Source organism: Terrapene carolina, unplaced genomic scaffold, assembly GCF_002925995.2.
Source record: "Terrapene carolina triunguis isolate 2854851 unplaced genomic scaffold, T_m_triunguis-2.0 Scaffold53, whole genome shotgun sequence".
NCBI classification, from domain to species: Eukaryota; Metazoa; Chordata; order Testudines; family Emydidae; genus Terrapene; species Terrapene triunguis.
In genome coordinates, this window is record NW_020664404.1 from 3,807,840 (window position 1) to 3,828,944 (window position 21,105).

Sequence of the window (21,105 nt, forward strand, 5' to 3'; positions counted from 1 at the left end):
GGAACCACAGGAGGTCAACTCGTCCATCGCCCTGCTGCAGGACCAAGTATACCTAGAAATAAAAATCTACAGCAGATGTCACATTCATAATAATGTTATGCTGTGCCCTTGGGCGCATCATCGGTAACAGAGATCAAACCTGGGAATCTTAAACATCAGCCTCTATTGCCGGAGCTAGAAGACCCAGCTCTAATGAGTTTTAAAGTAGTATTAAGCCTGATTTTTCCATCACATACTCCCATTTTTTAATGGTCATGACTCCCCTGAATTCAACTGAGTTACTTCAGTCTCAGCCAGAGGAGAATTGGGGCCTAGGTCTCTTCTTTAGACAGAGAGAAAGGGCCTTCATCACCTCATTAACTGTTGCTGCAATTCATGCTGCTCTGGATGCAGATGATCTCACACCAAGGCAATAGGCCCTCATGAGTACAGAGAAGTTTATGAGCCTTTAGATATCATTGTAAACAAAAAAAATCCTTTTTAAAAAAAGTTCTCCTTTGAAAAGTGGGTGGTGTGGACAGTTTTGATGTCTTTCGTCAGTGTAGCAGCTGGACGCTCTGTATTGTGAATCAAACCTTAGCTTACCCTGATCATGCCTTTTTGCTGCTTAATATGATACATTTCAGTGCTGGTGTGTTGATTGAAAAGGTGGGGTTTGATTATAGGACGTAAAGGCAGTGTGTCAGTGGAGGTGCTCCATTGACGTCCTTTGAACCACTCCTCACATCCACCAGTGTCAGACCCAGATTGAGCATTGCATTTAGGCATGTACTTACATCACACTGAATGGGACTTAAGCACATCCTTAAAACTAAGGAAGTGCTTTGCTGAATCAGGGCTCACGTAAGTGAGAGAAGAATCAGACACATGGTTTCTCAGGGCTGTCGATCACTCTGAACTACTATATTACCTTGAAGATTACTTAACACAGGATCGAATTGAATTCATTGAGTAGGTAGCAAATATTGCTTGAACCAAATGTGACCTGCAAATATCTTAACAGGGCTGTGCTACCAACAATTTTTCTATCTCTGAGTTCTTTGAATACATTAGAAACAAACAAACGTACCAGGAGTCAGTTAAATGTTTGAGTGCCAGGCATGGAAAGTCAACATCAGATAAAGGAGATCTTAGATGATTTCTTTGCTTTAGAATTTTGCTTTATAAAAGAAGTGGAAGGTGACATCCAGGGAACGTGGGTAACATTTCCTTAATGAAAATGAAAAAAGGAGCTCTGGTTTTTGAGGAAGTTCTATAGCCTGTGTCATGCAGGAAGTCAGACTAGATGATCACAGTGGTCCCTTCTGGCCTTGAAGGCCATTAATTTATGAAAGCCTCCAAACCTTTGCATGGTCTTTCAAACTACACTCGCCAAGTGCTGCAAATGTTGGACTTAGATTCTAAGATTAACTAAGGACTTACTTTTAAGATGATCAAGTTAACTGTCCCTAGATATGTAGCCATAAGAATACCAGCTATGTTCTGTGATAGTGACATTTATATCGCGTGGACTAGATAAATGTCAAAACCTCTTTCTCAATCATTATTATTTCTTCATGTCTTGGATCAGCGTGCTCAGTGCTGAACAGACAGAGGTAGAAGTTTGACAAAAATAAACTGCCAAATCAGTTGATTGAATGCCTCCGAGGACTTGACAGAATGTGGAAGGCTGCTGGCTTGAATCCCGCTCGGGCCGATGGTGCCTAAAAGTTATTTCCATCTAATGGCTGACTGGTCAGTAGCCTGGGAGCTGGTAATCTCAGTCCAGTTGCTAATGGACAGGTGCCCCCCTTCACAAGTGGTACTATCTCAGTCGAGAAGCCCAGGAGTGCCTGGGCATAGAAACTGAATTAACCCCTCGCTCTTTGGAGTTTGTTCCTCCAGTGTACAGCTGCTTGAACTATATTAATGAAAGGCTACTCTTTGCGTTGCTCTGGTATCTGGTCTGTGAAGAGCTGGGGGGAAAATCTCAGTCTCCAGGGGCAGTCAGAAGGAGAATCTTTCACCTGCAGTGCATTCATTTTTAAAATCCTTCATCTTAACTAGCTCACTCCTTTATCCAGCACTGCTACAGCAGAAAGGACTTACAAACACACATGCCATGGATCTATTCCTGCAGACAAACTCCTACTTGTGTCGAGGGAGTTCCTGGCACTTTTGTCTGCAACAGGATTTCAGGATCAAGAGATATATAGACCTGGTCCATTTTATGCATGTGCACGTACGCACACACACATTATTTTATTGATAATTATTATGATCATTTAGCACTTTAAAAATCATTGATACTTAAAGTGTAATCTCTTTGGGGCAAGGACTGTCTTTCTGTTCTGTGCCTGTACAGCCCCCAGCATAGTGGGGTCCATGATGGGGGCTGCTAGATGCTACTGAAATACAAATCAGAACCATAACAACTCCTTTCAAGGGAGTTCCTGGCACTTGTGTCTGCAAAAGGAATTCAGGATCAGGCGATGTATGGATCCAGCGCATTATATGAGTTGCCATAGACACAGAGACCTAGGCTGCTTGGCTTCTTTCTTTGGAACTCCCAAACAATGTCGTTTAGCTGTGTGCTGATGAAGCTAACCAGGATGCAAGCTTAAGCTGGTGTTGAAAAGATATGCGTTGAGTTAAGTGAGAAGGTTTTAAACACAGGGTGGTTTCTGAAAGCAAGAACAGTAGTTCACTAGCAACCACAGCTAAACAACAATCCCATCGTCCGTAGTGCTCAGGTTTATGTTGGCTTTGCTGTAGCAACTCCTTATCTTTTTGGAGATTAGAATATTTGAGATCAGGAGTTGCGAGATTTGGTGGGATCCATTTTCTGAGCTGCCGCTGCAGGCTCATCAGGCAAAGTCGAAATACGAAGCTTCAGGAGACAGCGGTAATGCTCAAATAATGAGGATATTCAACTAGCTGCTAGGGTGAATGCCATTTACTGAACATCAGACAGAATACTCAGCCAAGGGCAGTTCTGCTACCTAAAGTTTAAGCCACCTATGCTGAAAACAGAGTGAACATCATACCCCAGCAATAAATGGGACCGTTTATCATTTTTGCAATCAATTGCTCACAGAAGGCAACCATGCCAGTGTAATTGCCAGTGCTTATCCATTCCCAGGGATTATAACTTTAGCTGTGTGCCCACCTCTTCCCGTTCAAGTCTCCCTGGCCTCACCACCACTGGACACTGAAATGCTCTAGTCTTCAGCCTCGTGAAATCCAAATTGCACTGCTGGGGAGTGTGAAAGCAGGGAGCAGGCAGTGAACCCAGACTCCAGCAGAAAATTGGAACCAAATTAGGCCTATATGGGAAATAAACAAAATGACATGACATGACAGCATAGTGCAAAGTTATGACGGGCATGTTTCTGGGGCTGACCTACATAACTAGCTCAGCAACTGCCTCAGATGAAGGCCAAAGATGGACTCTCCTTTAGGCCTTTCTACATCATGCTCTGAGGGTTTCTCTCCACACAGAAGTTGCAGCAGTTTAACTTAAATCGGTTTAAAAGCCAATTTAGCTAAACAGATGCGAAGCCTGGTGAGGATACATTTATATCAGTTTTAATCTGGTTTACATTGATTTAATTACGGCTGTTGCAGGTACAAGCTAGACTGATAGAATCCACATTTGAAGCAATTTAAGTGTGTCCACATATAAAGTTGCTTTGGTTCCATTCAATAGTTTTAAAATAACATCTTCAGTTAAACCAGTGGCTACCCAGCGTTTCTTTTCCTTCTTCCCTCTAGGTTACACCAGTTTACACCATGTCTCACTGCCTTGTCACTCACCAAGGTATAGCTTCCACCAGCTCTGAATTTGCCCCAATAGTATTGATTGCATGTATATTTCCTAGGCTTCAGAACTCTTCTGGTTTCCTCTTTCATCCCTAATTAGGATGTCAAAGATAAACAGTGCCCTCTGAGCAAGGACCTTGCCCCCAGTTAATGGCAGGACTGGGAAGGCACAGGGGATGAGCCGTGCTTTGTAAAATGTAACCCATGGAAGCCCCTTCTCTACGTGGGCTGCAGCACGCATTCCTCTGTGACATTGTTCAGGGCACTGTGTGTAACACTAATGAGCTCCAAAACAGGCAAACAATTTAGACAGAGAGCCCGGCATACTCCCCAGAGATGCATTAACCCCTGCACTTTATTCTCGATGCAGCATCATAATAATATTTGAGACACGCAGCAGGATCCTACTGGGATGACGGCTGCGTCACGAGCCGCACATATAGAATTCACTCACCATTGGAACATACTCACCTCTGGGATTGGTGGGAAGTAGGCAGCATACTGAATAGCCGCGGAAGTGAGAAGAGATTTGGGCTATGGATACCATGACTAAGGATATACAGTAGACAGAATGCCCCTGAATGAAGTCTCACCTGAAAGACCCGTTCCCAATGGTGCTCAGTTCAACTGACTCTGCAAGGATTTCAGTGTAAATTGCTAATGGTCAGAGTAATTAACCAGTGGCACAATTTACCAAGGGTCATGGTGGATTCTCCATCACTGGCCATTTTAAAATCAAGTTTGGATATTTTTCTAAAAGCTCTGCTCTAGGAATTATTTTGGGGGCGTTCTCTGCCCTGTGCTATACAGGAGGTCAGACTAGATGACCACAATGGTCCCTTCTGGCCTTGGAATCTATCAATCTATGAGCTTGTGGGTTTAAGGAGTTTAGCTCTTATATACCACAGGGTTGGGCCACAAAGCCACCCATCCCTCAGCATGACAAACTAAGGGGAAGCTCTATTTAAATGCCACTTAAAGAACAAGGGTTTGAGTCAGTCCCTACAAACCTGGATAGCCAGTGGAACACAAGCTGTGGTCTCCCAAAGACAGTAATGGAATGATGCAACTCTCATGCCATTGGGACTGGCCAGAACAACCTCATCAGTATGTGGAGCAGAGATGGATTGATCCAGTACTTCTACTGGACAGCCTCCTCCAGTGAGACGCCAATGGATTTTACGGCTGCTTTCCCTTGGAGGAAAGCTACAAAGCAGTGCAGGTGTCTCCTTGGGTGTGAATTGACACTCCTAGGGCTGGATCTGGCCCTGTAGCGAATGTGAATTATAGTCATGTTTCAAGGTGGTCTATGGTGAATACTTGCTTGCTGATTGACATTTCGCAGCATATATAACTGACAAATATGTATATTTCATAAGCATTTTGGAGATAGAACAGTGATCATACACAAAGGCTCATAAATGTTTATGTCTAACTGAATAAACGCTAATACAATGAAGAGGCTGATTTGGTTAGTTTTTTTCCCCTCCCCAATGGTCATTTTCTCTCTGCCCAAGGCAGATAAGCAGCTACTCAGCATCATCTAGCCTTTGTGCTGCCCCTTAGTTAATGGTTAACCTGGCAGAGCGTTTTTGTGGTCAAAGGGACCATTGGTACCAAAGCTGGCAACCTCCTGCCTCTATTCCTCAGCCAATTGATCTGTGGCAGCAGGAGGAGGTCAGGATTATTTGGAGGCCACCAAAGTCTGGTCGGAGCAGGTAGTTTAGGATCCAGGATTCCTAAGTTCTTTTCTGGAGCTATTCCCTACTTGCTCTGTAACTTTGGACAGGTTGTTTAGATTTAAATTTTCAGCAGGTCCATCAGTTTTGTGTATCTCAGTTTTTGGGAGGCCAATTTAAGACACTAGAGCTAGATATTCAGAGGCACTGAGCAAGCATCGAAGTCAATTGGCATTGTGGATGTTCAGCACCAATGAAAATCAGCCCATGGTGTCTCCAGTTGAACACCCAAACATGGAAACTAGTGTTTCCTAGGTTGGGGAATGTGTTATGTTCCCATGAAAAATGTCAGTGAAAACCGGGGAAGAAATCATTCTGTCAAAAATTTTCTTCAAAAGTTCTCAGGTTTTTGTTCGAAAACTGAAAAATTTTCAGCTGAAATTTTTGGTGTTTTGTCAAAAAACAAGCAAAAATTGGGGGGTTGGGGTGTGTGTGTGCTGTGAGGCTTAGTGAATTAATGTCTGTATAGTATTGCGAGATCTTTGTATAAAAGACACCGTGTTCCAGCATTTATACTGTTGGTCCTTGATCAAAAGGTGCCACAGATGTGCAAGATGTCGTTTGTGTTGTTGCTACATGTTTAGCTGCACTCTCTGCCACAAAACTGAATTGCGGCCATCTTCTTCAGTGTCCCTCTATGTCCTGTGCTGTGGGAGACCAGGCGTTATTCAAACTTGGGCCAATGCCTCCAGGTACAGTCCCATCTGAAATGTTAGGCCCATACTTGGGGCAATCAGCCCGTCCCACCGCCCTTGCGGCTGCAGCTACACAGCTGTTTTTAGCATGCTAGCTTGATCAAAGCTAGCCCAGGTATGTGTACCCGAGCTGGAAATTACAGCGGCAGTGTAGATGTATCCGTAGTCTCTCTGGGCCTCAGTTCCTCATCTGTGAAATGAGGATAATAGCACTTCCCTACATCGCAGGGGTTACTGATGGAGGCCATATAACTATACACGAAAGAAAGATGGGGAACACAGGTACAGAGAGACCAGTCGCCTTGCCGAAGGGCACACAAGAAGCAGGAAATTGAACATGGCCTCCTTAGCCTTAGGTAAATGCTCCAACAATTGACCATCCTTCCTAAGTGAAAGCATGGATGCAGACAACATTATATCTCGGCTGTGCATTGCATTAGGTGCCAACATGCTTTGCCCCCAGTCTGAATCCCTGGGTGTTATTTCTGAGCTATCGAACGAAACAGAAGAATGACTCTGCCATGAATTCATTTATAAAATGCATTTTGCTGGCTGCTCTCTTTATATTTTTGCTTCGCTCTCTGAATAAACAGGAACGGTTAGGAGTGGGTGACAGCAATGTAATCTCCTAGTGCTTTTCCATAACTTCTTGTGATGTTCTTGACCCCAAGCCAAGGTCCCGACACTGCCAAATGGTGGGAGGGTCCAATCTCATTGTGCTAGTAAGTTTCTGAACCTGCATGTCAAATGTACCAAAGGGTGTTGCTTACCTCAGTGATAACAGGAGCTGATCCCAATGATCAAGACAACTAGACAAATAAATATCCTGATCCTCCTTTCACTCATATCAGCATAAAGCTGAAGCAAAGCCATTAAAGTAAATGCAGTTATGCAGGTGTAAATGAAAGGGGAATCAGGTCTTTATATGTATGGGTGTATAAGGGAGACTAGCCTATTCAGGATACAATGGGTCAGCTACAGGATAAAGAGGAGGAAATAAAAATTCAGTACAAATGAAATTAGATGCTGCCAGTTATGATTTAGTTATGAGACCTGATTCTCACTTACACCAAAGCTCCTTTACACTGCTCTGGTGTAAATGTAATTTATAGAGACAGTTCACTTTGGCTGGAAGACGAGAATCTGTGTGGCGGAGTAAATGCAAACCGGTGCAATACAGTGTTAGGTGCCGATGCTACAATGCATTGTGCAGTCATCTGCAGGAGCAAGGGTCTTATTTGCAGAGTGCTTCTCAAACAAATGGTATCCTAAAATGGATTTAAAAAAATGGAACTATAGAGTGAAATGGCAGATGCCAGCAAAGGGCGAGAGTGAGGAAGAATGACAGGCAAAGGAGATATAATCAGCTGAGAGGTGAAAGGAGATGGAAAGTCAAAAGGGCACAGCGATTCAGGAGCTGCTTAGTGAAGGCTCTGACTTCAACCAGCAGTAGCCAAACTGCAGGAAAGGGCACAGCTGGAATGCCTGCATTGGATAGGGAGAGGGCAGGGAGCGGAGCAGAGAGAAATAGAGAGAGAGAGACATGTTTGGGGCTTCTGATTTTAGGGTTTAACCGATAAACACCAAGAAACAAACAAATGAAATCAGTGTTTATCCAATAAACACAGAAAAATCACCAGACATGGTTACTCAATTCATGTTGACTTCACCCCTTTCCCAGTTCAATTTGATTAAACAGGTGATGTCCCTGCTCCCTGGCTTGTCTACACGGAGCAGTAATGCGGACTATGGAGGGTGTGCTCACTGGTGTAAGGCCACTCTTCCATGGAGTTGCTCCTGACTTACGCTGGTGTAACTCAGTGCCAAAGCAGGCCAGGAGTTCTATTAGAAGGTTGGTTTTTGCGCTGTAGAAGTGGTTTCAGACAGGCTATCCTGACAACCACAGGCATTTGTGGTTTAGCAACTCAAAAGCTATTCTGTGCAGTAAATTGCAATAAAGTTACGTGAATAACTAAATAACAACAGCGAGGCGGTGTTGCCAAGTGGATAGAGCACAAGACCTGGGTTCTAGTTGCCGATCTGCCAGTGGGTAACCTTTGGAGCTCTGTGCCTCAGTTTCCCCATCTATAAAATGGGCATAGGGATACTGACCTACTTTGTAAAGCACTTTGAGAGCCACAGATGAAAAATGCTATATAAGAACAAGGTGTTATTATAGCTATGTGAAAGGCATCCTGTGTCTTTTCTTTGTCCAGTAAATGCAGTGCTTAAAGAATGTGATAGGGTGAGGGCCCTGGAAACCACAAATCACTGGCCAGGATCATGGGCAGCTGCAGAGCAAACTTTTCCTGTGCTGCCTGTCACAGCAATAAACCCCCATCACTCCTGCTATGGAAAGAACACCTCTAAGGGTGTGAAAATACTTCAGTTTCCATAGGACATTCAACCCTTTGCTTCTCCGCTACGCCTGCCAACAGGGGTGTTAGATCTTGTGTTCTGGAAAACTGTCTACTAGGTACTTGACTGAAGTCCCCAACTAACACCATTAAAAACCGCCACACAGATTCTCGTCTTCCAGCCAAAGTTAACTATGAGGCAAAGTAATGATCGAGCAAATTTAGGGTCCAATCCTGCCGTCATCACTCAGGCGAATAAGCCTCAGAGCCCAAAAATTGGGCCAGGTTTTCAGCAGACCTCAGCACACTGGGCGTGTATATTGGGTGCTGAGCACTTTGGAAAATCTGACTGCAAATGTGGCTGTTCGAATCTGGCCTTGGAAGTCTAGGGGTTTTACTCACGTGAGTAATGGCTGCAGGACAAGAGTGTCACGGAAAAGAATGATAGAATTAAACCTTTGCTGTGCATAGATATTGACTAGGGGACTCAGGCAAAGCCCACTGAAGTCAGTGGAAGTCTTTCACATTGGATCAGACCCTGTGCCAATTATTATCACAGGGGTGAGAACAGAAGGGAAGCAAGGAAACATTGACTGGGGAAAGGAAGAATTACCCACTCATGTGCTCAAGAAGCAGAGGGCATACACTTTTATATCTGTGCTAATTTCTTTAATAAGAGATAACACTCCGCCCCATTCCCCTCCTCCCCACTCCAGCTGTTTTACCCATAGTTAAATGCACTGGTTTGAAAATAGCTCTTTGGATGCAGCAACAGCAACTCAGCCAGCTGAAGAGATTAAAGGAACATTCCCCTGTTCCCAGTTCCTGTTATCGGAACATTGTGTTAAGAGGGTCTAAATATCACATCATGTTTTTACGCGTGATAAGGCAAATTTGCACAAGCCGCACCAGCGGCTGCAGATGATATTACTGTACGTAAGAGCTTGCTCCATCGCTTCTAATAGAGGGTCAGGAAAATATGCTGGGTGAGGACGAAATAGTGCCACTGTTTCTGAGAGGGCTGTATATAAACAGTGAACGGCTCTGCTTGTGATGGATGGGAGTACTCCAGTATTGAAAAATTCCCTGCACAGCATTTCCTGTACACTAGGCCAATCCTGTATTCATGGGGTGAATTGCTTGCAGAGTACGCTATCTGCAATCTAAACTCTTTCAAGTTTAAACTATCTGAAGTGTAAACTATTCATGGTGCAAATTACCCATGCTGTGTAGACTATCAGCAACACCGATTGTGGTGTAGACTATCCCTGATGGAAGCTATCTGCGGTGTGAAATCACAGCACAGTTCCTCAGGGTATAAAATAACTACAGTGTAAACTATGCACACTGTCATTACCCAGGGTTTAAGCTATCTGCAGTGTATATTATTCACACTACAAATGACACCCGCTGAAGCAGTTATTTACACACAATCCTATTGGGATTGCTTGTGGAGTAGCTAAGGGATTCACAGTCTGGCCCTCAGTCTTTTTACGACTCAGCTCCCCATCTGTAAAAGGGAGAGGCGGGGAATAATGCCACTTCCCTGCCTGTCAAGATAAATTCATTAACAATTGTGCGCAGTTCAAATTTAAATTTTTTTATTAAAGCTAATGTTTAAAATCAAATTTACACAAGTTAAGAAGGGAGGTACTGTACATCTGGGGTCAGGCTTGAGTTATGAGAGACTATAAATATCAGTTACAAGGTTCACAAGATACATGCACAGTACATAACCAGCATAGACCCAGATTGGGGTGCGGGAGTTTTTAAAGCGTCAGTGAATAAGTGATCTTGGGTACACCACCCATAGAGTGTATTTAGAGTCCAAGTCAGTATTGGTGTAGCGAATAGGTACGTGTGTGGGTTGCATCCCCTGGTTCGTCAGGGAAGGAAGTGGGTTAATTCCCTGACCAGCGGTCATGGAAGAACCTAGCTAGAATTCTATATTGGTACAGGCAGTACTGTTGGGTGACTCTAGAGGGCCACATTGTACCAGCCTTACTATCACTGAATAGTACCTTGAAAACAGGTGACTACTCAGAGAGTAAGGGATTACTCAGAGTAAGGATGGAGGAGATTTTCAAAAGCACAAATAGGAGATAGATCCCCAACTCCCACTGGGTTTCAATGGCAGCTGGTCACCTAATCAAGGGCTAGTTTGTCAATTCTTTACTCATGTTGCTGAGAAGTTATTCGCACGAGTAGCCCAATTTTTTTTTTCTAATTTAAAATGAGCCCCTTTTGGAGCCCCAGGTTTTAGTTATTAAGTAAATCTAGTGGTGAAAAACATGCTCACTGTCTTACTCTCCTCTCTTATGGACAAGCCCTGGTTAATGTCTAGATAGCTTTCCCTCATGTCCGTCTAACCTTTCTTGCACAAAAAAAGAAAAACTTTCTATTTTATGCAGCAGCCAAGCTAAAAAAAGAACCATTACAATCATGCCAAAAATGCAACATTGATAAAACTTGCAGGGAAAAGGCAGCCTAAATGTGACTGCTTTCAGATCCAAAGAGAATCATGTGAGAAAGAGGATTTTATATCCTCACCCCGTGTGCCGAATAGGAACATCTCCTTGGGTCCAAGGATGCAAATATACAGGAGCAATGGAAAATGGATTGTTTCCGTTAATCTGACAATGTCAGGTAGAGAGAGCAGACCTATTCTCCAAATCTTTGGCCTGGTAGATGTAATTCTCCCACGGAGACCAAATTCTCTACTGGATCAGTCCACTGAAGTCACTGCAGTGACACCAGCAGAAGATCTGGCCCACTGCAACTTCACTGATAGTACCTGGCTCTTACCCATATTGGGGAAGCACAGTTAAGCTGGCTTTAGCCATGGCTCCAACTGAAAGGACTGGGCCAACGACTGTTGACAATGGCAAAGGGTGTGAAATGCGTCTGTTCCAGGGTGGGATCTGATTTTGGGATTATCAACAGCTGTCTTGTGTGGGCCATAGGCACAGAGTTCAGATTCAGATCTGCCTTTGGTTCAGCCCCTGATGTAAACTTTCCCCGGGTTCTGGTGTCTTCAGAGACAGAGTGTGGGTTTGGGCCATGTCTAATACAAAGTGAAGCCAGATCCCGAATACAGAGTGAAGTCACATACACACACCAACACTAACACTCATTTGACGGGATGCCTATATTACCCCCCAGAGCTGTTTGCTCACCCACCTCCCCCCCACCCACCCACCCCTGGCCCCATGCACTAGGAGTTTCTAGCTTGCCCAACCTCCAGATTAGAATGTGTGCATCTTTTAAATAGTATCATTGCAAACACTGCACATTTTAATGGTCAGAAAATCTTTGAGGAGGTTTTTCTGATCTTCGGAAACAGATGTGGTTGGACAGAGGTCCTTCTTTCTGGCCTATCTGCAAAGGAAGTGGTGGAATTTGTAGTTTATACCAAATTAACATGCACTTGTCCTGATCTCAGAGACCTTTGAGACCCAGCCAAGCTTTCTCACGTCACTAAGATCTGCTGTTGGTCTATTAAGGAATTAGCTGCCTCTTCATACGTTTGATCTCAACAGAGAGGACCCTGTGACATTTCCAGCACAGATGTTAATATTTCCCATAGACCTATTTCATGTTTCCCATAGACCTATTTCTAGTTGTCCACCAAATGGTAGCACAAGGTTCTGCCCAACCGACTAATGTGCTTTGACTCTAAATGAGGAAGAGCACCACTAAGAAAAAGTCGTAATGAGATCCAGTGGTTGGAAGCTGAAGCTAGACAAACTCAGACTAGAAATAAGATGCAAATTTTTAATGGCAAAGGTAATTAACCACTGGAACAACTTGCCTAGGGGCATGGTTGGATACGTCATCACTTGCCGTTTTTAAGTCAAGACTGGATGTCTTTCTAAAAACTATGCCATAGCTCAGCCAGAAGTTAGGGGTCTGATGCAGGAATTACTGGGTGAGGTTCTTTGGCCTGTGTCATGCAGGAGGTGATCAAGATGGTCTCTTCTGGTTTTCAAATCTACAAAAAAAAAGGGAGTTCAGCCTCCAAGGCCTAGTCAGCTCTTGGCCTCTCTGATTAGGGTTACCAGATAGCAACTGTGAAAAAAAGGGACAGGGGGTGGGGGATAATAGGCGCCTATATAAGAAAAAGTCCCAAAAACGGGACCGTCCCTTTAAAAACGGGACATCTGGTCACCCTATCTCTGATGAAACTGCCAAAAATGGGGGGAAGGGGCGTGTGTGTGTGTGTGTGTGTGTGTGTAGCGGGGGGAATTAGTGTCAGTTGTGAGGCTGAATTTTGTGATGTGGACACCTGGCACTAGATGGCACCCACTTTTCAGAGGGTGATATATGCCACTGTTGCCTAATACTTTGGAAGTAGGAGGATAGCAGAAAGGGTCTGTTAGTGGTCATTTTTAATACATTATTTTAAAGGGAATCAAGTTTTCATAGCAAATGCTAGAACAAAGAACTGAACGTTGTAGCTAGGAGCAGGGCCGACGGGGGAGGGGGGGGCGGGGGGGGAAAAGCTGGTACAAATTACCAGGGCCCAGCAATCCGGAATGGGGCCCGGGGCCCGGCTTCCGCCTCCCCCCCCCCCACCATAGGCTCTGTTTAGCCGGTCCGCCCTTGCTGGAGGGTCTGAAAAAATTTTTTCGCCGGGGCCCGAACCCGCTCTCGGCAGCCCTGTCTAGGAGGAGGAAGAAGAGCCAGAAAACAGCTGGTAGGTGGTAACAACTTTCTATCATTTCTACTGAGCGGTGAAGCAGCTGAGTCCGGAGTTTCAGGGGTCCCATTTACAGTGAGGCGAACTATGTTTTTCAGTACCAGCAGAACACTGCAAGTGTTAAGAACTGGACTCAGGAAGCCATTCCCATTGCGTATCAACAATATTGAACCTACTAACTTATGACCAACACTACCTATTTTTGTATGCCAGTCCCTGGCTCTTTTTATATTAGCTAGCTACGTATGCACATATCTACAACTATGTACCTACCTTTGATACAGGACTCTTGTAACTGTGAGCCTGGTCTAGGGAAAGCAAGTTAGCACCTTTTTGAGTGTGGGGGAGAAGTACATTTAAAATAGTTCTGGCTAACACAACTTCTCTCTAGTGTAGACTGGGCCATTGTTTGGCATGGAGAAGATCTGCATACAGTATGGGGAAGAGAGGCCAGGGCTGCTGATCTGACAATTTTCACCAGTAGCGGGTTCACTTTAAAACCTTGGTTTGATTGACTGGTTGATTGATTGAAGTGGAAAAACTTATTTGAGATCAGACATGAGAGAAAAATGAATGTGTGTAAATTGGGCCCTGAAAAATTCTCGAAAAGCGCAAAAATCAATGGGCACTTATGGAAATGTTTGGCCTAGGCATATAGAAGGTGACTACCTTGAGGACTACCATGGTCTTCTATGAGAGTGGATCATATTACAATGCTAGATGGAGACCTGTAGGTGGCAGCAGGGGTGTACTCAAAGAATTGGCATTGCCATGTATAGAGGATGTACCCTATGGCCTGGTCCACACTAACCCCCCACTTCGAACTAAGGTATGCAAATTCAGCTACGTTAATAACGTAGCTGAATTTGAAGTACCTTAGTTCGAACTTACCGCGGGTCTAGACGTGGCAGGCAGGCTCCCCCGTCGATGCCATGTACTCCTCTCGCCGAGCTGGAGTACCGGCGTCGACGGCGAGCACTTTTCCGGGATCGATCCGGGATCGATTTATCGCGCCTAGACAAGATGCGATAAATTGATCCCAGAAGATCGATTGCTTACGGCCGGACCAGGAAGTAAGTGTAGACCTGCCCTTAGTCTGTATCCGCAAAAAGAACAGGAGTACTGGTGGCACCTTAAATGTGTTAGTCTCAAAGGTGCCACAGGTACTCCTGTTCTTTTTGCACTCTGACAGGCCTTGCAGTCCTATGGATGGGGCTTGGAAGGCAGACCTTGGATGTGGTCAGAATCATTTATCTTAGATGCTCTGGAGTAGAGCATTAAACTCTCCTGGGTCCAGATTGGAAACCCGGAGTGAGTCCTACTGTGATTCTGATATAGGCACTTTGGAGATTTCTCCTCCAGGAGAGAGGAACAATGCAAACTCCAGCTGTTTTATCTCATGCCCTCCTTTTAGCTGCTATTCATGTTACACAGCACATCAGCATGTAAATCACACTTGGGCTTCCCATGTACTGAATACTAATACTAATACTAATACTGCACTACAAAAAGTAATTTTCCCTCTGTTGATATTCACCCCTTCTTGTCAATTGCTGGAAATGGGCCACATCCACCCTAATTTAATTGGCCTCGTTAGCACTGATCTCCCCCTCCCCCCCCCCCGACTTGGTAAGGCAACTCCCAGCTTTTCATGTGCTGTGTATTTATACCTGCCTACTGTATTTTCCACTCCATGCATCTGATGAAGTGGGTTATAGCCCACAAAAGCTTATGCCCAAATAAATTTGTTAGTCTCTAAGGTGCCACAAGGACTCCTCGTTGTTTTTGCTGATACAGACTAACACGACTGCCCCTCTGAAACCTGTACTAAAAAAAGTATGACTATAACAGGGTTTAAAACAGGGTTTAAAAGAGAACTGGATAAATTCATGGAAGTTAAGTCCATTAATGGCTATTAGCCAGGATGGGTAAGGAATGGTGTCCCTCGCCTCTGTTTGTCAGAAGGTGGAGATGGATGGCAGGAGAGAGATCACTTATGTTCTTATGTAAATTGGTGCAAAGTGACAGCACCTTCTTCTGACTTCCATTTCCTACCCAATTAAACACTGGGGAAGGAGTCTTGCCCCTGGGTTGTAAACACTCCTTAGCTGGCCAGAAGAGACTTCGCAAGCATGGGGGTGGCTGGGGGTGGGAGTGAGCGGGATTGCCGCACGCAACACTGGGATGGTTTTGAGTAGCTCTGTGGAGCCCAGTTCACATCGCTTCCTTAGCATCTGTCTGCACCGTAATCAGAGGTGTGACTGCAGCATGTATAGACATACCCAAGCTAGCTTTGATCTAGTTTGCTCAAGTAACAATAGTTCGCATGGGCTAGCCACTCAAGTACAAACCCAGGATCCCTGGTGCGCTTGTACAGCCTGTCCGGCAGCAGCTTCACTGATATAATTACTGGAGCTAAATCAGCTCGCTCAGCTTGGGTAGGTGTACAGGTTCTTCAACCACACCTCTGACTGCAGTGTAAACATGGTTATGCTAAGAGCTGCTTCGGGCCCTGTGGCTGGGAGTTTTGTGCTGTGTCCCTGTCATAACTATAAAGGGAAGGGTAACAGCTCTCTGTGTACAGAGACTCCAAATCCTTTTACCTGTAAAGGGTTAAGAGGCTCGGGTAACCTGGCTGACACCTGACCCGAAGGACCAATAAGGGGGCAAGATACTTTCAAATCTTGGGGGGGGGAAAGGCTTTTGTGTGTGCTCTTTGTTTAAGGGGTGGTTCGCTCTTGGGACTGAGAGGGACCAGACATCAATCCAGGTTCTCCCCATCTTTCTAAACAAGTCTCTCCTATTTCAAACTAGTAAGTAAAAAGACAGCAAGGCGTCTTAGATTTACTTTGTTTTCTCAACTTGTAAATGTACCTTTTTACCAGAGTGTGTATCTTTGTTTGCTGTACTTTGAACCTAAGACAGAGGGGGGTCCTCTGAGCTCTTTAAGTTTGATTACCCTGTAAAGTTATTCTCCATACTGATTTTACAGAGATGATTTTTACCTTTTTCTTTAATTAAAAGCCTTCTTTTTTAAGAACCAGATTGATTTCTCCTTGTTTTAAGATCCAAGGGGGTTTGGATCTGTATTCACCAGGAGTTGGTGAAAGGAGGGTGGGAGGAAGGAGGGGGGATGGTTAATTTCTCCTTGTTTTAAGATCCAAGGGGGTTTGGATCTGTGTTCACCAGGGAATTGGTGAAAGGTTTCTCAAGGCTTCCCAGGGAGGGAATTCTTGTGATGGTGGCAGCGGACCAAAGCTAAGCTGGTAGATAAGCTTAGAAGTTTTCATGCAGGCCCCTACATTTGAACCCTAAAGTTCAAAGTGGGGATCCAGCCTTGACAGTCCCTCAGGATGGATGTAGCCTACAGCTTACGACTTACAGTGCTGAGCGTAGTAGCTATATCTAGGTCCTGATCTGTTACGGACCTCCTGGGTGACCTTGGGCAAGTGACTTATCCTCCGTGCCTCAGTTTCCCATCTGTACAATGAGGATAATAGCACTGCCCTGCCTCACAGGGGTGTTCTGAGGATACACACATTAGAGATTGTGAGGTGCTGAGATACTACAGTAATGGGGCCATATCAATACTATAGCTTGCTAGGCACCTGCCGTGTAACTTACCCCTGTTGTTTAGGTCATTGCTGAAATTAGCCCATGAGAGCCTCATCTAATTACTTTTGGTTCAGGCTCTGGCCTACTGGAGGTGACTCTCAGACCAAGTAATTGTGTATTATGGGAAAACTATTGTTCTCATAACTAAGGTTGCAACAAGGATGCCACTGTAGGGAACAATCCTCCACACGCACCCTACCCCGCAGGGGACAGAGAAAATAACTTAGTAGGTCTTTTTCCATGATTAATTTCTATTGTGGGAGCACAAGGGAGGCGGGGGCATTTACCTCTGTAAGGAACCTCATTTAGCAATGCTTTTACTTTTATTATTTAAGGCCAAAGGTGTAAATAGTGCTTTAAAAATACTTAGAAAGACAAGGTCCCCTCCCCTGAAAATTTGCAGGCTTGCTCTGGTTCTTACCCTCTATTTTTAAGTTAGTTAGCGTTCCAGCTACTAAACCACAGTTCAAATGGTATCAATCTTGCTATCTTATTCCGGGTGTGGCTGACTGTATGTACTTGCTGCCTTGGCTAGAGAGTGTTGACTAACCTTTCTTTAGCTGGAAAATCACAGGAAATCACAAACACAAACACCGCCAAGTTATTTTTCAGGGCTGTCTGCTGTTTCTGTTTTCTCATATGGAGTATCAGCTTTGTAGGCACTAATCTCCATAGTTCTTAGAATAGAAAGAAAGTGATGGAAGGTTCTGAAACAGCTTCCCCTGCGCAGTGGGGACAAACTACCTACCTAGTTCTAAGATGAAGAAGCTCGATAAATTTATGAAGGGGATTGAAGGAAGGGGTTGCCTGCAGTAGCAGGGGACTGGACTCAGTGACCCAAGAGGTCCCTTCCCCTCCTATATCCCAATGAAAGGCTGTCCTGTCATCTATTGGCCAGATCCTCAGCGGTGTACCTCCGGATAGCACCGCTAAAACCAATGAACTTTCGCTGATTTACACCAGGGTTTCTCAACCTTTTTTCTTTCTGAGCCATCCCCCAGCCCCAACATGCTATAAAAACTCCATGGCCCAGCTGTGCTACAACTGTTTTTCTGCATATAAAAGCCAGGGCCGGCGTTAGGGGGTGGCAAGGAGGGCAGTTGCCTGGGGCCCCACACCACAGGGGGAACTGTGAAGCTAAGTTGTTCAGGCTTCAGCTTCAGTCCCGGTGGGACTCAAGGCCGCAGGCTGCAGTCCCGTGTAACGGGTCTTCAGCTTTCTGCCCTGGGCCCTAGCAAGTCTAACGCCAGCCATGCTTGGTGGACCCTCTGAAACCTGCTCGCAGCCCCGCAGTGGGCCCCAGACCTTGGTTGAGAACCACTGATTTACACCGCTGGAGAATCTGGCCCTGTTCATTTAAGTCAAAGCACTACTGTGATGGGATCCAAGCTAAGATCCTAAATTCCCAGGCTGATGGGGTAGAGGGCATTATAAGACACAACTTATGATTATCCCCTCTGTTGGATGAGCTGAGTGGCTGTGGATTGTCTTGCATCTGGCTCTCCTCCCTCAGAAGGCAGGTGACTGTTATATTTGCAGTAACAGCATTCAAGACTCCAGAGGCCCAGTTAGAAAAAATAACGACTGCTTTTAATTAAGAAGCTTAATTCAACTGTGCTCAATTCAAACGATTTGGGCAAGAACATTGTGGCTTATCCACAGCTCCCTCTCACAGGCTACTGAGTGACAACACACTGGGCCAATAATCATTACATCATCGGAACAAGCTTTTTCCGGCAATGATACAGACTAACGCTATTTCCATCATGTAGGTTTTGGGAGGGCAGCATTGAGGAGCACTGCAGACAGGGGCAGCTCCAGGCAGCAGCCAGTGGATGGAGGTCCGCCGGTTCCACGGCTTCAGTGGCGGGGACGCCGATGGTGCAGCACCAGCGGACCTCCCGCAGGCATGCCGCCGAATCCGCGTGACCAGCGGATCACGCGCAGGCGTGCCGCCAAAAGCCGCCTGCCTGCCATGCTTGGGGCGGCAAAAAACATAGAGCCGCCCCTGGCTGCAGATTTTGAAAGATTCCAGGAGCATTGGCGATGGGTGAACCTGATGAAGTCGGAGGTTTTTTGAAACCCCATAAATGACTTTTTTGGGAGGGTTCCCCAAAATAGTTCAACTCCCCCAAACCTTTCTGTTCCCTGTACTTGAAACTCAGATTTATCACGAGGCTGTTTCAGTTTAAAGAAATGCCAGCGTGATTTCTAGCTTAAAGAGCTTGGGCTGAGTGTTAGGGACAGAAGAACCCTACTACAGCTAGGATGGCACAAGCGGGTGCTTTATATACAGAGAAGACATCTGTAGTTTGTATTAGCATTGTCCCCACTCCTCACTCCCTTTCACACTGTCTGCATTCGATTGTTTTTTCTCTGCTTTTTTTTTTTCATAGTCTTTCCCAAGCAGAACTTGAGCCAAACTTTTGAGCCAATGGGGTCAGATGACTGCAGCACCATGGACTATACAGTACATGGGGCACCCAGCCGACTGCAATGGAGCTACACCTTGCGACGCCACACCTCATCCCTTTTCATGTCCATTAAGGCACTAGTCCAGGGATCGGCAACCTTTGGCACGCGGCCCATCAGGGAAATCCGCTGGCAGGCCGGGACAGTTTGTTTACCTGCAGCGTCCGCAGGTTTGGCCGATCGCAGCTCCCACCGGCCGCGGTTCACCGTCCCAGGCCAATGGGGGCTGTGGGAAACGGCGCAGGCCGAGGGATGTGCTGGCCACCGCTTCCCGCAGCCCCCTGGAACAGTGAACCGCGACCAGTGGGAGCTGAGATCAGCCGAACCTGCGGACACTGCAGGTAAATAAACCGTCCTGGCCCGCCAGCGGATTTCCCTGATGGGCCGCGTGCCAAAGGTTGCTGATCCCTACACTAGTCTGAGGTGCATGTTTGTACTGTGGGTAAGTTCTATGGCCCGTGTTATGCAGGAGGTCAGAGTAGAGGACCACAGTGGTCCTTTCTTGCCTTTTAATCTTTAGGTCTATGTATGAATCATTCCCACATCTGAATGTCCAATGAAAGAACGGGTTTTCTTGCAAACGTATTGACTTGATTCCTAATCTGAAGCTTGCAGCAGTGACAGAGCCCTGTGAACTCCTAGCCAGGAGGAACTGGGCTGCCTGTGAGAGACCCACTGGTGGGAAGCAGAAAAAGAAGCAGCCACAGCAACACGCAGCCGAGCCAATACCACAAGGCCTTAGGGCTGAATCGTTCAGTCCTTAAATTGAGTCAGTGAACGTGTTGTCTGCAGAAGACAGGCCTGAGGTTCTACTTCTGATCTGAACCGCACACTGGTGTAAATCAGGAGTCGGGCCAGTTTAAATGAGAGATGAACCCAGCCTTTACGCTGCATTTTCCACACCCTAGCCTGTCACCATGGTAAAAAATAAAGTGAAACCATATATAAGTTCAGAACTGTTAAACTACAGCGAAGCGTCTCAGGGGAAATGGTGCAGGCCCCACTGGCTGAGCTAGTTCAGGTTGTAGGTCACCCTTTGTATTAAAGTTCCAGTCAAGTACGTAAAATGTTGTTATAGAGAGGAGGGTGATAAATTGTTCTCCTTATCCACTGAGGACAGGACAAGAATTAATGGATTTAAATTGCAGCAAGAGCGGTTTAGGTTGGACATTAGGAAAAACTTCCTAATTGTGAAGGTAGTTAAGCACTGGAACAAATTACCTAGGGGGGTTGTGGAATCTCCATCATTGGAGGTCTTTAAGAACAGGTTAGACCAGTGTTTCCCAAACTTGTTTAGGGAAAGCCTCTGGCGGGCCGGGCCGGTTTGTTTACCTGCCGCGTCCGCAGGTTCGGCCGATCGCGGCTCCCACTGGCCGCGGTTTGCTGCTTCAGGCCAATGGAGCTGCTGGAAGCGGCGGCCAGCGCAGCTCCCATTGGCCAGTGGGAGCCGCGATTGGCCGAACCTGCGAACGCGGCAGGTAAACAAACTGGCCTGGCCCGTCAGAGGCTTTCCCTAAACAAGCAGCGTCCCAAATTTGGGAAACATTGGGTTAGACAAACACCTGTCAGGGATGGTCTAGATCAGGAGTAGTCAAGAGGTGGACTGCGAGCCAAATCCAGACACCAGACGTTTTTGAACGGACTCCGAAATCTATATATTTACTTATTATTATTTTTTATTATTATTTTCTCTGGAATCTGGACCCTGACTATACCTTGACCAAGAA